We start from the raw sequence: 14,588 nt of genomic DNA, 5'->3' as shown, positions 1-14,588 counted from the left end.
GAAATGCAGCTGTACAAGAACCCTTTCCCCTTGTCAGAACACAGGAAAAGGAAAACATGGGCAGAGGGGAGGGCGGGTCAGAGCCTGACAGACAGGGGGCGGGGTTGCAGGGCAATGGGCGGGCACTTGATTACAGGAAAGGGAAAATGATTGGAAAACATTTTGGTCTTGCACGTCAAACTCAGCAAAGGACAAGAGTCCTTACGTGTAGCCCGCTCTAGAAGCACCCAGTGCGTATTGATTTTGCCGTCGCTGGCAAGACTCCTTCTGCCGTTTGTCAACAGTTTTAAGGCTTTTATGCTCCTAGCTAGGTTTAGAGATCGAATAGAATGAATAAAGCCATGACTGATTCTGTGATGGATTAGATCTTGTTCACATAGAACATCATGGAAAGCCCCAGTCTTTTAAATGCATTGATCAATGTAGGAAATAGGAAAGAATGAAACGTTTAAGTGTGTACATAAATATACTGCATTTCAGGCAAAATACAACTAAACCTGTCTACCCACACTGTCTATAATGCCATACCAACAGGTGGAGCTCAAGCACTGACAAGCTACTGTGAAGCAAATTGTAATTGCTTGTTTTATTTCTTCTTTTTTTCCACAAAATGTATCAGGGGAGAGCGCGAACGCAGTCCCCCACTACCAGAAATTATGCAGTCGAGATTCCCGCATTTGGGGAATTCGCAAGGGTCAGCACAGCCTGAGTGCAATGGCTGAGCCTCACCTTGGGCGAACGACCTTCCTGATCATGGTCTCACCCCTGCCAGGTAAGTATGGCTTGGAAATGCAGCTGTACAAGAACCCTTTCCCCTTGTCAGAACACAGGAAAAGGAAAACATGGGCAGAGGGGAGGGCGGGTCAGAGCCTGACAGACAGGGGGCGGGGTTGCAGGGCAATGGGCGGGCACTTGATTACAGGAAAGGGAAAATGATTGGAAAACATTTTGGTCTTGCACGTCAAACTCAGCAAAGGACAAGAGTCCTTACGTGTAGCCCGCTCTAGAAGCACCCAGTGCGTATTGATTTTGCCGTCGCTGGCAAGACTCCTTCTGCCGTTTGTCAACAGTTTTAAGGCTTTTTATGCTCCTAGCTAGGTTTAGAGATCGAATAGAATGAATAAAGCCATGACTGATTCTGTGATGGATTAGATCTTGTTCACATAGAACATCATGGAAAGCCCCAGTCTTTTAAATGCATTGATCAATGTAGGAAATAGGAAAGAATGAAACGTTTAAGTGTGTACATAAATATACTGCATTTCAGGCAAAATACAACTAAACCTGTCTACCCACACTGTCTATAATGCCATACCAACAGGTGGAGCTCAAGCACTGACAAGCTACTGTGAAGCAAATTGTAATTGCTTGTTTTATTTCTTCTTTTTTTCCACAGAATGTATCAGGGGAGAGCGCGAACGCAGTCCCCCACTACCAGAAATTATGCAGTCGAGATTCCCGCATTTGGGGAATTCGCAAGGGTCAGCACAGCCTGAGTGCAATGGCTGAGCCTCACCTTGGGCGAACGACCTTCCTGATCATGGTCTCACCCCTGCCAGGTAAGTATGGCTTGGAAATGCAGCTGTACAAGAACCCTTTCCCCTTGTCAGAACACAGGAAAAGGAAAACATGGGCAGAGGGGAGGGCGGGTCAGAGCCTGACAGACAGGGGGCGGGGTTGCAGGGCAATGGGCGGGCACTTGATTACAGGAAAGGGAAAATGATTGGAAAACATTTTGGTCTTGCACGTCAAACTCAGCAAAGGACAAGAGTCCTTACGTGTAGCCCGCTCTAGAAGCACCCAGTGCGTATTGATTTTGCCGTCGCTGGCAAGACTCCTTCTGCCGTTTGTCAACAGTTTTAAGGCTTTTTATGCTCCTAGCTAGGTTTAGAGATCGAATAGAATGAATAAAGCCATGACTGATTCTGTGATGGATTAGATCTTGTTCACATAGAACATCATGGAAAGCCCCAGTCTTTTAAATGCATTGATCAATGTAGGAAATAGGAAAGAATGAAACGTTTAAGTGTGTACATAAATATACTGCATTTCAGGCAAAATACAACTAAACTTGTCTACCCCCACTGTCTATAATGCCATACCAACAGGTGGAGCTCAAGCACTGACAAGCTACTGTGAAGCAAATTGTAATTGCTTGTTTTATTTCTTCTTTTTTTCCACAAAATGTATCAGGGGAGAGCGCGAACGCAGTCCCCCACTACCAGAAATTATGCAGTCGGGATTCCCGCATTTGGGGAATTCGCAAGGGTCAGCACAGCCTGAGTGCAATGGCTGAGCCTCACCTTGGGCGAACCACCTTCCTGATCATGGTCTCACCCCTGCCAGGTAAGTATGACTTGGAAATGCAGCTGTACAAGAACCCTTTCCCCTTGTCAGAACACAGGAAAAGGAAAACATGGGCAGAGGGGAGGGCGGGTCAGAGCCTGACAGACAGGGGGCGGGGTTGCAGGGCAATGGGCGGGCACTTGATTACAGGAAAGGGAAAATGATTGGAAAACATTTTGGTCTTGCACGTCAAACTCAGCAAAGGACAAGAGTCCTTACGTGTAGCCCGCTCTAGAAGCACCCAGTGCGTATTGATTTTGCCGTCGCTGGCAAGACTCCTTCTGCCGTTTGTCAACAGTTTTAAGGCTTTTATGCTCCTAGCTAGGTTTAGAGATCGAATAGAATGAATAAAGCCATGACTGATTCTGTGATGGATTAGATCTTGTTCACATAGAACATCATGGAAAGCCCCAGTCTTTTAAATGCATTGATCAATGTAGGAAATAGGAAAGAATGAAACGTTTAAGTGTGTACATAAATATACTGCATTTCAGGCAAAATACAACTAAACCTGTCTACCCACACTGTCTATAATGCCATACCAACAGGTGGAGCTCAAGCACTGACAAGCTACTGTGAAGCAAATTGTAATTGCTTGTTTTATTTCTTCTTTTTTTCCACAAAATGTATCAGGGGAGAGCGCGAACGCAGTCCCCCACTACCAGAAATTATGCAGTCGAGATTCCCGCATTTGGGGAATTCGCAAGGGTCAGCACAGCCTGAGTGCAATGGCTGAGCCTCACCTTGGGCGAACGACCTTCCTGATCATGGTCTCACCCCTGCCAGGTAAGTATGGCTTGGAAATGCAGCTGTACAAGAACCCTTTCCCCTTGTCAGAACACAGGAAAAGGAAAACATGGGCAGAGGGGAGGGCGGGTCAGAGCCTGACAGACAGGGGGCGGGGTTGCAGGGCAATGGGCGGGCACTTGATTACAGGAAAGGGAAAATGATTGGAAAACATTTTGGTCTTGCACGTCAAACTCAGCAAAGGACAAGAGTCCTTACGTGTAGCCCGCTCTAGAAGCACCCAGTGCGTATTGATTTTGCCGTCGCTGGCAAGACTCCTTCTGCCGTTTGTCAACAGTTTTAAGGCTTTTTATGCTCCTAGCTAGGTTTAGAGATCGAATAGAATGAATAAAGCCATGACTGATTCTGTGATGGATTAGATCTTGTTCACATAGAACATCATGGAAAGCCCCAGTCTTTTAAATGCATTGATCAATGTAGGAAATAGGAAAGAATGAAATGTTTAAGTGTGTACATAAATATACTGCATTTCAGGCAAAATACAACTAAAGCTGTCTACCCCCACTGTCTATAATGCCATACCAACAGGTGGAGCTCAAGCACTGACAAGCTACTGTGAAGCAAGTTGTAATTGCTTGTTTTATTTCTTCTTTTTTTCCACAAAATGTATCAGGGGAGAGCGCGAACGCAGTCCCCCACTACCAGAAATTATGCAGTCGAGATTCCCGCATTTGGGGAATTCGCAAGGGTCAGCACAGCCTGAGTGCAATGGCTGAGCCTCACCTTGGGCGAACCACCTTCCTGATCATGGTCTCACCCCTGCCAGGTAAGTATGACTTGGAAATGCAGCTGTACAAGAACCCTTTCCCCTTGTCAGAACACAGGAAAAGGAAAACATGGGCAGAGGGGAGGGCGGGTCAGAGCCTGACAGACAGGGGGCGGGGTTGCAGGGCAATGGGCGGGCACTTGATTACAGGAAAGGGAAAATGATTGGAAAACATTTTGGTCTTGCACGTCAAACTCAGCAAAGGACAAGAGTCCTTACGTGTAGCCCGCTCTAGAAGCACCCAGTGCGTATTGATTTTGCCGTCGCTGGCAAGACTCCTTCTGCCGTTTGTCAACAGTTTTAAGGCTTTTTATGCTCCTAGCTAGGTTTAGAGATCGAATAGAATGAATAAAGCCATGACTGATTCTGTGATGGATTAGATCTTGTTCACGTAGAACATCATGGAAAGCCCCAGTCTTTTAAATGCATTGATCAATGTAGGAAATAGGAAAGAATGAAACGTTTAAGTGTGTACATAAATATACTGCATTTCAGGCAAAATACAACTAAAGCTGTCTACCCCCACTGTCTATAATGCCATACCAACAGGTGGAGCTCAAGCACTGACAAGCTACTGTGAAGCAAATTGTAATTGCTTGTTTTATTTCTTCTTTTTTTCCACAAAATGTATCAGGGGAGAGCGCGAACGCAGTCCCCCACTACCAGAAATTATGCAGTCGAGATTCCCGCATTTGGGGAATTCGCAAGGGTCAGCACAGCCTGAGTGCAATGGCTGAGCCTCACCTTGGGCGAATCACCTTCCTGATCATGGTCTCACCCCTGCCAGGTAAGTATGACTTGGAAATGCAGCTGTACAAGAACCCTTTCCCCTTGTCAGAACACAGGAAAAGGAAAACATGGGCAGAGGGGAGGGCGGGTCAGAGCCTGACAGACAGGGGGCGGGGTTGCAGGGCAATGGGCGGGCACTTGATTACAGGAAAGGGAAAATGATTGGAAAACATTTTGGTCTTGCACGTCAAACTCAGCAAAGGACAAGAGTCCTTACGTGTAGCCCGCTCTAGAAGCACCCAGTGCGTATTGATTTTGCCGTCGCTGGCAAGACTCCTTCTGCCGTTTGTCAACAGTTTTAAGGCTTTTTATGCTCCTAGCTAGGTTTAGAGATCGAATAGAATGAATAAAGCCATGACTGATTCTGTGATGGATTAGATCTTGTTCACATAGAACATCATGGAAAGCCCCAGTCTTTTAAATGCATTGATCAATGTAGGAAATAGGAAAGAATGAAACGTTTAAGTGTGTACATAAATATACTGCATTTCAGGCAAAATACAACTAAACCTGTCTACCCACACTGTCTATAATGCCATACCAACAGGTGGAGCTCAAGCACTGACAAGCTACTGTGAAGCAAATTGTAATTGCTTGTTTTATTTCTTCTTTTTTTCCACAGAATGTATCAGGGGAGAGCGCGAACGCAGTCCCCCACTACCAGAAATTATGCAGTCGAGATTCCCGCATTTGGGGAATTCGCAAGGGTCAGCACAGCCTGAGTGCAATGGCTGAGCCTCACCTTGGGCGAACCACCTTCCTGATCATGGTCTCACCCCTGCCAGGTAAGTATGACTTGGAAATGCAGCTGTACAAGAACCCTTTCCCCTTGTCAGAACACAGGAAAAGGAAAACATGGGCAGAGGGGAGGGCGGGTCAGAGCCTGACAGACAGGGGGCGGGGTTGCAGGGCAATGGGCGGGCACTTGATTACAGGAAAGGGAAAATGATTGGAAAACATTTTGGTCTTGCACGTCAAACTCAGCAAAGGACAAGAGTCCTTACGTGTAGCCCGCTCTAGAAGCACCCAGTGCGTATTGATTTTGCCGTCGCTGGCAAGACTCCTTCTGCCGTTTGTCAACAGTTTTAAGGCTTTTTATGCTCCTAGCTAGGTTTAGAGATCGAATAGAATGAATAAAGCCATGACTGATTCTGTGATGGATTAGATCTTGTTCACATAGAACATCATGGAAAGCCCCAGTCTTTTAAATGCATTGATCAATGTAGGAAATAGGAAAGAATGAAACGTTTAAGTGTGTACATAAATATACTGCATTTCAGGCAAAATACAACTAAACCTGTCTACCCACACTGTCTATAATGCCATACCAACAGGTGGAGCTCAAGCACTGACAAGCTACTGTGAAGCAAATTGTAATTGCTTGTTTTATTTCTTCTTTTTTTCCACAAAATGTATCAGGGGAGAGCGCGAACGCAGTCCCCCACTACCAGAAATTATGCAGTCGAGATTCCCGCATTTGGGGAATTCGCAAGGGTCAGCACAGCCTGAGTGCAATGGCTGAGCCTCACCTTGGACGAACCACCTTCCTGATCATGGTCTCACCCCTGCCAGGTAAGTATGACTTGGAAATGCAGCTGTACAAGAACCCTTTCCCCTTGTCAGAACACAGGAAAAGGAAAACATGGGCAGAGGGGAGGGCGGGTCAGAGCCTGACAGACAGGGGGCGGGGTTGCAGGGCAATGGGCGGGCACTTGATTACAGGAAAGGGAAAATGATTGGAAAACATTTTGGTCTTGCACGTCAAACTCAGCAAAGGACAAGAGTCCTTACGTGTAGCCCGCTCTAGAAGCACCCAGTGCGTATTGATTTTGCCGTCGCTGGCAAGACTCCTTCTGCCGTTTGTCAACAGTTTTAAGGCTTTTTATGCTCCTAGCTAGGTTTAGAGATCGAATAGAATGAATAAAGCCATGACTGATTCTGTGATGGATTAGATCTTGTTCACATAGAACATCATGGAAAGCCCCAGTCTTTTAAATGCATTGATCAATGTAGGAAATAGGAAAGAATGAAACGTTTAAGTGTGTACATAAATATACTGCATTTCAGGCAAAATACAACTAAACCTGTCTACCCACACTGTCTATAATGCCATACCAACAGGTGGAGCTCAAGCACTGACAAGCTACTGTGAAGCAAATTGTAATTGCTTGTTTTATTTCTTCTTTTTTTCCACAGAATGTATCAGGGGAGAGCGCGAACGCAGTCCCCCACTACCAGAAATTATGCAGTCGAGATTCCCGCATTTGGGGAATTCGCAAGGGTCAGCACAGCCTGAGTGCAATGGCTGAGCCTCACCTTGGGCGAACCACCTTCCTGATCATGGTCTCACCCCTGCCAGGTAAGTATGACTTGGAAATGCAGCTGTACAAGAACCCTTTCCCCTTGTCAGAACACAGGAAAAGGAAAACATGGGCAGAGGGGAGGGCGGGTCAGAGCCTGACAGACAGGGGGCGGGGTTGCAGGGCAATGGGCGGGCACTTGATTACAGGAAAGGGAAAATGATTGGAAAACATTTTGGTCTTGCACGTCAAACTCAGCAAAGGACAAGAGTCCTTACGTGTAGCCCGCTCTAGAAGCACCCAGTGCGTATTGATTTTGCCGTCGCTGGCAAGACTCCTTCTGCCGTTTGTCAACAGTTTTAAGGCTTTTTATGCTCCTAGCTAGGTTTAGAGATCGAATAGAATGAATAAAGCCATGACTGATTCTGTGATGGATTAGATCTTGTTCACATAGAACATCATGGAAAGCCCCAGTCTTTTAAATGCATTGATCAATGTAGGAAATAGGAAAGAATGAAACGTTTAAGTGTGTACATAAATATACTGCATTTCAGGCAAAATACAACTAAACCTGTCTACCCACACTGTCTATAATGCCATACCAACAGGTGGAGCTCAAGCACTGACAAGCTACTGTGAAGCAAATTGTAATTGCTTGTTTTATTTCTTCTTTTTTTCCACAAAATGTATCAGGGGAGAGCGCGAACGCAGTCCCCCACTACCAGAAATTATGCAGTCGAGATTCCCGCATTTGGGGAATTCGCAAGGGTCAGCACAGCCTGAGTGCAATGGCTGAGCCTCACCTTGGACGAACCACCTTCCTGATCATGGTCTCACCCCTGCCAGGTAAGTATGACTTGGAAATGCAGCTGTACAAGAACCCTTTCCCCTTGTCAGAACACAGGAAAAGGAAAACATGGGCAGAGGGGAGGGCGGGTCAGAGTCTGACAGACAGGGGGCGGGGTTGCAGGGCAATGGGCGGGCACTTGATTACAGGAAAGGGAAAATGATTGGAAAACATTTTGGTCTTGCACGTCAAACTCAGCAAAGGACAAGAGTCCTTACGTGTAGCCCGCTCTAGAAGCACCCAGTGCGTATTGATTTTGCCGTCGCTGGCAAGACTCCTTCTGCCGTTTGTCAACAGTTTTAAGGCTTTTTATGCTCCTAGCTAGGTTTAGAGATCGAATAGAATGAATAAAGCCATGACTGATTCTGTGATGGATTAGATCTTGTTCACATAGAACATCATGGAAAGCCCCAGTCTTTTAAATGCATTGATCAATGTAGGAAATAGGAAAGAATGAAACGTTTAAGTGTGTACATAAATATACTGCATTTCAGGCAAAATACAACTAAACCTGTCTACCCACACTGTCTATAATGCCATACCAACAGGTGGAGCTCAAGCACTGACAAGCTACTGTGAAGCAAAATGTAATTGCTTGTTTTATTTCTTCTTTTTTTCCACAAAATGTATCAGGGGAGAGCGCGAACGCAGTCCCCCACTACCAGAAATTATGCAGTCAAGATTCCCGCATTTGGGGAATTCGCAAGGGTCAGCACAGCCTGAGTGCAATGGCTGAGCCTCACCTTGGGTGAACCACCTTCCTGATCATGGTCTCACCCCTGCCAGGTAAGTATGACTTGGAAATGCAGCTGTACAAGAACCCTTTCCCCTTGTCAGAACACAGGAAAAGGAAAACATGGGCAGAGGGGAGGGCGGGTCAGAGCCTGACAGACAGGGGGCGGGGTTGCAGGGCAATGGGCGGGCACTTGATTACAGGAAAGGGAAAATGATTGGAACACATTTTGGTCTTGCATGTCAAACTCAGCAAAGGACAAGAGTCCTTACGTGTAGCCCGCTCTAGAAGCACCCAGTGCGTATTGATTTTGCCGTCGCTGGCAAGACTCCTTCTGCCGTTTGTCAACAGTTTTAAGGCTTTTTATGCTCCTAGCTAGGTTTAGAGATCGAATAGAATGAATAAAGCCATGACTGATTCTGTGATGGATTAGATCTTGTTCACATAGAACATCATGGAAAGCCCCAGTCTTTTAAATGCATTGATCAATGTAGGAAATAGGAAAGAATGAAACGTTTAAGTGTGTACATAAATATACTGCATTTCAGGCAAAATACAACTAAACCTGTCTACCCACACTGTCTATAATGCCATACCAACAGGTGGAGCTCAAGCACTGACAAGCTACTGTGAAGCAAATTGTAATTGCTTGTTTTATTTCTTCTTTTTTTCCACAGAATGTATCAGGGGAGAGCGCGAACGCAGTCCCCTACTACCAGAAATTATGCAGTCGAGATTCCCGCATTTGGGGAATTCGCAAGGGTCAGCACAGCCTGAGTGCAATGGCTGAGCCTCACCTTGGGCGAACCACCTTCCTGATCATGGTCTCACCCCTGCCAGGTAAGTATGACTTGGAAATGCAGCTGTACAAGAACCCTTTCCCCTTGTCAGAACACAGGAAAAGGAAAACATGGGCAGAGGGGAGGGCGGGTCAGAGCCTGACAGACAGGGGGCGGGGTTGCAGGGCAATGGGCGGGCACTTGATTACAGGAAAGGGAAAATGATTGGAAAACATTTTGGTCTTGCACGTCAAACTCAGCAAAGGACAAGAGTCCTTACGTGTAGCCCGCTCTAGAAGCACCCAGTGCGTATTGATTTTGCCGTCGCTGGCAAGACTCCTTCTGCCGTTTGTCAACAGTTTTAAGGCTTTTATGCTCCTAGCTAGGTTTAGAGATCGAATAGAATGAATAAAGCCATGACTGATTCTGTGATGGATTAGATCTTGTTCACATAGAACATCATGGAAAGCCCCAGTCTTTTAAATGCATTGATCAATGTAGGAAATAGGAAAGAATGAAACGTTTAAGTGTGTACATAAATATACTGCATTTCAGGCAAAATACAACTAAACCTGTCTACCCACACTGTCTATAATGCCATACCAACAGGTGGAGCTCAAGCACTGACAAGCTACTGTGAAGCAAATTGTAATTGCTTGTTTTATTTCTTCTTTTTTTCCACAGAATGTATCAGGGGAGAGCGCGAACGCAGTCCCCCACTACCAGAAATTATGCAGTCGAGATTCCCGCATTTGGGGAATTCGCAAGGGTCAGCACAGCCTGAGTGCAATGGCTGAGCCTCACCTTGGGCGAACCACCTTCCTGATCATGGTCTCACCCCTGCCAGGTAAGTATGACTTGGAAATGCAGCTGTACAAGAACCCTTTCCCCTTGTCAGAACACAGGAAAAGGAAAACATGGGCAGAGGGGAGGGCGGGTCAGAGCCTGACAGACAGGGGGCGGGGTTGCAGGGCAATGGGCGGGCACTTGATTACAGGAAAGGGAAAATGATTGGAAAACATTTTGGTCTTGCACGTCAAACTCAGCAAAGGACAAGAGTCCTTACGTGTAGCCCGCTCGAGAAGCACCCAGTGCGTATTGATTTTGCCGTCGCTGGCAAGACTCCTTCTGCCGTTTGTCAACAGTTTTAAGGCTTTTTATGCTCCTAGCTAGGTTTAGAGATCGAATAGAATGAATAAAGCCATGACTGATTCTGTGATGGATTAGATCTTGTTCACATAGAACATCATGGAAAGCCCCAGTCTTTTAAATGCATTGATCAATGTAGGAAATAGGAAAGAATGAAACGTTTAAGTGTGTACATAAATATACTGCATTTCAGGCAAAATACAACTAAACCTGTCTACCCACACTGTCTATAATGCCATACCAACAGGTGGAGCTCAAGCACTGACAAGCTACTGTGAAGCAAATTGTAATTGCTTGTTTTATTTCTTCTTTTTTTCCACAAAATGTATCAGGGGAGAGCGCGAACGCAGTCCCCCACTACCAGAAATTATGCAGTCGAGATTCCCGCATTTGGGGAATTCGCAAGGGTCAGCACAGCCTGAGTGCAATGGCTGAGCCTCACCTTGGGCGAACCACCTTCCTGATCATGGTCTCACCCCTGCCAGGTAAGTATGACTTGGAAATGCAGCTGTACAAGAACCCTTTCCCCTTGTCAGAACACAGGAAAAGGAAAACATGGGCAGAGGGGAGGGCGGGTCAGAGCCTGACAGACAGGGGGCGGGGTTGCAGGGCAATGGGCGGGCACTTGATTACAGGAAAGGGAAAATGATTGGAAAACATTTTGGTCTTGCACGTCAAACTCAGCAAAGGACAAGAGTCCTTACGTGTAGCCCGCTCTAGAAGCACCCAGTGCGTATTGATTTTGCCGTCGCTGGCAAGACTCCTGCCGTTTGTCAACAGTTTTAAGGCTTTTTATGCTCCTAGCTAGGTTTAGAGATCGAATAGAATGAATAAAGCCATGACTGATTCTGTGATGGATTAGATCTTGTTCACATAGAACATCATGGAAAGCCCCAGTCTTTTAAATGCATTGATCAATGTAGGAAATAGGAAAGAATGAAACGTTTAAGTGTGTACATAAATATACTGCATTTCAGGCAAAATACAACTAAAGCTGTCTACCCCCACTGTCTATAATGCCATACCAACAGGTGGAGCTCAAGCACTGACAAGCTACTGTGAAGCAAGTTGTAATTGCTTGTTTTATTTCTTCTTTTTTTCCACAAAATGTATCAGGGGAGAGCGCGAACGCAGTCCCCCACTACCAGAAATTATGCTGTCGAGACTCCCGCATTTGGGGAATTCGCAAGGGTCAGCACAGCCTGAGTGCAATGGCTGAGCCTCACCTTGGGCGAACCACCTTCCTGATCATGGTCTCACCCCTGCCAGGTAAGTATGACTTGGAAATGCAGCTGTACAAGAACCCTTTCCCCTTGTCAGAACACAGGAAAAGGAAAACATGGGCAGAGGGGAGGGCGGGTCAGGGCCTGACAGACAGGGGGCGGGGTTGCAGGGCAATGGGCGGGCACTTGATTACAGGAAAGGGAAAATGATTGGAAAACATTTTGGTCTTGCACGTCAAACTCAGCAAAGGACAAGAGTCCTTACGTGTAGCCCGCTCTAGAAGCACCCAGTGCGTATTGATTTTGCCGTCGCTGGCAAGACTCCTTCTGCCGTTTGTCAACAGTTTTAAGGCTTTTTATGCTCCTAGCTAGGTTTAGAGATCGAATAGAATGAATAAAGCCATGACTGATTCTGTGATGGATTAGATCTTGTTCACGTAGAACATCATGGAAAGCCCCAGTCTTTTAAATGCATTGATCAATGTAGGAAATAGGAAAGAATGAAACGTTTAAGTGTGTACATAAATATACTGCATTTCAGGCAAAATACAACTAAAGCTGTCTACCCCCACTGTCTATAATGCCATACCAACAGGTGGAGCTCAAGCACTGACAAGCTACTGTGAAGCAAATTGTAATTGCTTGTTTTATTTCTTCTTTTTTTCCACAAAATGTATCAGGGGAGAGCGCGAACGCAGTCCCCCACTACCAGAAATTATGCAGTCGAGATTCCCGCATTTGGGGAATTCGCAAGGGTCAGCACAGCCTGAGTGCAATGGCTGAGCCTCACCTTGGGCGAATCACCTTCCTGATCATGGTCTCACCCCTGCCAGGTAAGTATGACTTGGAAATGCAGCTGTACAAGAACCCTTTCCCCTTGTCAGAACACAGGAAAAGGAAAACATGGGCAGAGGGGAGGGCGGGTCAGGGCCTGACAGACAGGGGGCGGGGTTGCAGGGCAATGGGCGGGCACTTGATTACAGGAAAGGGAAAATGATTGGAAAACATTTTGGTCTTGCACGTCAAACTCAGCAAAGGACAAGAGTCCTTACGTGTAGCCCGCTCTAGAAGCACCCAGTGCGTATTGATTTTGCCGTCGCTGGCAAGACTCCTTCTGCCGTTTGTCAACAGTTTTAAGGCTTTTTATGCTCCTAGCTAGGTTTAGAGATCGAATAGAATGAATAAAGCCATGACTGATTCTGTGATGGATTAGATCTTGTTCACATAGAACATCATGGAAAGCCCCAGTCTTTTAAATGCATTGATCAATGTAGGAAATAGGAAAGAATGAAACGTTTAAGTGTGTACATAAATATACTGCATTTCAGGCAAAATACAACTAAACCTGTCTACCCACACTGTCTATAATGCCATACCAACAGGTGGAGCTCAAGCACTGACAAGCTACTGTGAAGCAAATTGTAATTGCTTGTTTTATTTCTTCTTTTATTCCACAAAATGTATCAGGGGAGAGCGCGAACGCAGTCCCCCACTACCAGAAATTATGCAGTCGAGATTCCCACATTTGGGGAATTCGCAAGGGTCAGCACAGCCTGAGTGCAATGGCTGAGCCTCACCTTGGGCGAACCACCTTCCTGATCATGGTCTCACCCCTGCCAGGTAAGTATGACTTGGAAATGCAGCTGTACAAGAACCCTTTCCCCTTGTCAGAACACAGGAAAAGGAAAACATGGGCAGAGGGGAGGGCGGGTCAGAGCCTGACAGACAGGGGGCGGGGTTGCAGGGCAATGGGCGGGCACTTGATTACAGGAAAGGGAAAATGATTGGAAAACATTTTGGTCTTGCACGTCAAACTCAGCAAAGGACAAGAGTCCTTACGTGTAGCCCGCTCTAGAAGCACCCAGTGCGTATTGATTTTGCCGTCGCTGGCAAGACTCCTTCTGCCGTTTGTCAACAGTTTTAAGGCTTTTTATGCTCCTAGCTAGGTTTAGAGATCGAATAGAATGAATAAAGCCATGACTGATTCTGTGATGGATTAGATCTTGTTCACATAGAACATCATGGAAAGCCCCAGTCTTTTAAATGCATTGATCAATGTAGGAAATAGGAAAGAATGAAACGTTTAAGTGTGTACATAAATATACTGCATTTCAGGCAAAATACAACTAAACCTGTCTACCCACACTGTCTATAATGCCATACCAACAGGTGGAGCTCAAGCACTGACAAGCTACTGTGAAGCAAATTGTAATTGCTTGTTTTATTTCTTCTTTTTTTCCACAAAATGTATCAGGGGAGAGCGCGAACGCAGTCCCCCACTACCAGAAATTATGCAGTCGAGATTCCCGCATTTGGGGAATTCGCAAGGGTCAGCACAGCCTGAGTGCAATGGCTGAGCCTCACCTTGGACGAACCACCTTCCTGATCATGGTCTCACCCCTGCCAGGTAAGTATGACTTGGAAATGCAGCTGTACAAGAACCCTTTCCCCTTGTCAGAACACAGGAAAAGGAAAACATGGGCAGAGGGGAGGGCGGGTCAGAGCCTGACAGACAGGGGGCGGGGTTGCAGGGCAATGGGCGGGCACTTGATTACAGGAAAGGGAAAATGATTGGAAAACATTTTGGTCTTGCACGTCAAACTCAGCAAAGGACAAGAGTCCTTACGTGTAGCCCGCTCTAGAAGCACCCAGTGCGTATTGATTTTGCCGTCGCTGGCAAGACTCCTTCTGCCGTTTGTCAACAGTTTTAAGGCTTTTTATGCTCCTAGCTAGGTTTAGAGATCGAATAGAATGAATAAAGCCATGACTGATTCTGTGATGGATTAGATCTTGTTCACATAGAACATCATGGAAAGCCCCAGTCTTTTAAATGCATTGATCAATGTAGG

At 46.1% G+C, this 14,588-nt stretch overlaps 18 non-coding genes across 18 annotated transcripts; all 18 read right to left on the bottom strand.

Moving 5' to 3' along the window:
• Positions 1–616: 616 nt before the first annotated feature.
• LOC143486464 (U1 spliceosomal RNA) lies at positions 617–780 on the bottom strand. Its single transcript, XR_013123452.1, has one exon. It is a non-coding gene; the product is annotated as a U1 spliceosomal RNA (small nuclear RNA).
• A 623-nt stretch (positions 781–1,403) lies between these two features.
• On the bottom strand, positions 1,404–1,567 carry LOC143486463 (U1 spliceosomal RNA). The gene has a single exon (XR_013123451.1). It is a non-coding gene; the product is annotated as a U1 spliceosomal RNA (small nuclear RNA).
• Positions 1,568–2,190: 623 nt separating this feature from the next.
• Positions 2,191–2,354, bottom strand: LOC143486425 (U1 spliceosomal RNA). Its single transcript, XR_013123415.1, has one exon. It is a non-coding gene; the product is annotated as a U1 spliceosomal RNA (small nuclear RNA).
• A 622-nt stretch (positions 2,355–2,976) lies between these two features.
• Positions 2,977–3,140, bottom strand: LOC143486462 (U1 spliceosomal RNA). Its single transcript, XR_013123450.1, has one exon. It is a non-coding gene; the product is annotated as a U1 spliceosomal RNA (small nuclear RNA).
• Positions 3,141–3,763: 623 nt separating this feature from the next.
• Positions 3,764–3,927, bottom strand: LOC143486623 (U1 spliceosomal RNA). Its single transcript, XR_013123563.1, has one exon. It is a non-coding gene; the product is annotated as a U1 spliceosomal RNA (small nuclear RNA).
• Positions 3,928–4,550: 623 nt separating this feature from the next.
• LOC143486390 (U1 spliceosomal RNA) lies at positions 4,551–4,714 on the bottom strand. Its single transcript, XR_013123380.1, has one exon. It is a non-coding gene; the product is annotated as a U1 spliceosomal RNA (small nuclear RNA).
• A 623-nt stretch (positions 4,715–5,337) lies between these two features.
• LOC143486611 (U1 spliceosomal RNA) lies at positions 5,338–5,501 on the bottom strand. Its single transcript, XR_013123559.1, has one exon. It is a non-coding gene; the product is annotated as a U1 spliceosomal RNA (small nuclear RNA).
• Positions 5,502–6,124: 623 nt separating this feature from the next.
• Positions 6,125–6,288, bottom strand: LOC143486376 (U1 spliceosomal RNA). Its single transcript, XR_013123367.1, has one exon. It is a non-coding gene; the product is annotated as a U1 spliceosomal RNA (small nuclear RNA).
• Positions 6,289–6,911: 623 nt separating this feature from the next.
• Positions 6,912–7,075, bottom strand: LOC143486600 (U1 spliceosomal RNA). Its single transcript, XR_013123556.1, has one exon. It is a non-coding gene; the product is annotated as a U1 spliceosomal RNA (small nuclear RNA).
• A 623-nt stretch (positions 7,076–7,698) lies between these two features.
• LOC143486375 (U1 spliceosomal RNA) lies at positions 7,699–7,862 on the bottom strand. The gene has a single exon (XR_013123366.1). It is a non-coding gene; the product is annotated as a U1 spliceosomal RNA (small nuclear RNA).
• Positions 7,863–8,485: 623 nt separating this feature from the next.
• Positions 8,486–8,649, bottom strand: LOC143486367 (U1 spliceosomal RNA). Its single transcript, XR_013123358.1, has one exon. It is a non-coding gene; the product is annotated as a U1 spliceosomal RNA (small nuclear RNA).
• A 623-nt stretch (positions 8,650–9,272) lies between these two features.
• Positions 9,273–9,436, bottom strand: LOC143486274 (U1 spliceosomal RNA). The gene has a single exon (XR_013123268.1). It is a non-coding gene; the product is annotated as a U1 spliceosomal RNA (small nuclear RNA).
• Positions 9,437–10,058: 622 nt separating this feature from the next.
• LOC143486588 (U1 spliceosomal RNA) lies at positions 10,059–10,222 on the bottom strand. Its single transcript, XR_013123549.1, has one exon. It is a non-coding gene; the product is annotated as a U1 spliceosomal RNA (small nuclear RNA).
• A 623-nt stretch (positions 10,223–10,845) lies between these two features.
• On the bottom strand, positions 10,846–11,009 carry LOC143486576 (U1 spliceosomal RNA). Its single transcript, XR_013123540.1, has one exon. It is a non-coding gene; the product is annotated as a U1 spliceosomal RNA (small nuclear RNA).
• A 620-nt stretch (positions 11,010–11,629) lies between these two features.
• On the bottom strand, positions 11,630–11,793 carry LOC143486439 (U1 spliceosomal RNA). Its single transcript, XR_013123428.1, has one exon. It is a non-coding gene; the product is annotated as a U1 spliceosomal RNA (small nuclear RNA).
• A 623-nt stretch (positions 11,794–12,416) lies between these two features.
• Positions 12,417–12,580, bottom strand: LOC143486388 (U1 spliceosomal RNA). The gene has a single exon (XR_013123378.1). It is a non-coding gene; the product is annotated as a U1 spliceosomal RNA (small nuclear RNA).
• A 623-nt stretch (positions 12,581–13,203) lies between these two features.
• LOC143486292 (U1 spliceosomal RNA) lies at positions 13,204–13,367 on the bottom strand. The gene has a single exon (XR_013123285.1). It is a non-coding gene; the product is annotated as a U1 spliceosomal RNA (small nuclear RNA).
• A 623-nt stretch (positions 13,368–13,990) lies between these two features.
• Positions 13,991–14,154, bottom strand: LOC143486374 (U1 spliceosomal RNA). The gene has a single exon (XR_013123365.1). It is a non-coding gene; the product is annotated as a U1 spliceosomal RNA (small nuclear RNA).
• Between the last annotated feature and the right edge of the window lie 434 nt (positions 14,155–14,588).

Source organism: Brachyhypopomus gauderio, unplaced genomic scaffold, assembly GCF_052324685.1.
Source record: "Brachyhypopomus gauderio isolate BG-103 unplaced genomic scaffold, BGAUD_0.2 sc44, whole genome shotgun sequence".
NCBI lineage: Eukaryota > Metazoa > Chordata > Actinopteri > Gymnotiformes > Hypopomidae > Brachyhypopomus > Brachyhypopomus gauderio.
The sequence above is the reverse complement of the archived record's forward strand: the minus strand, read 5'-3'. Positions and strand labels throughout refer to the sequence as shown.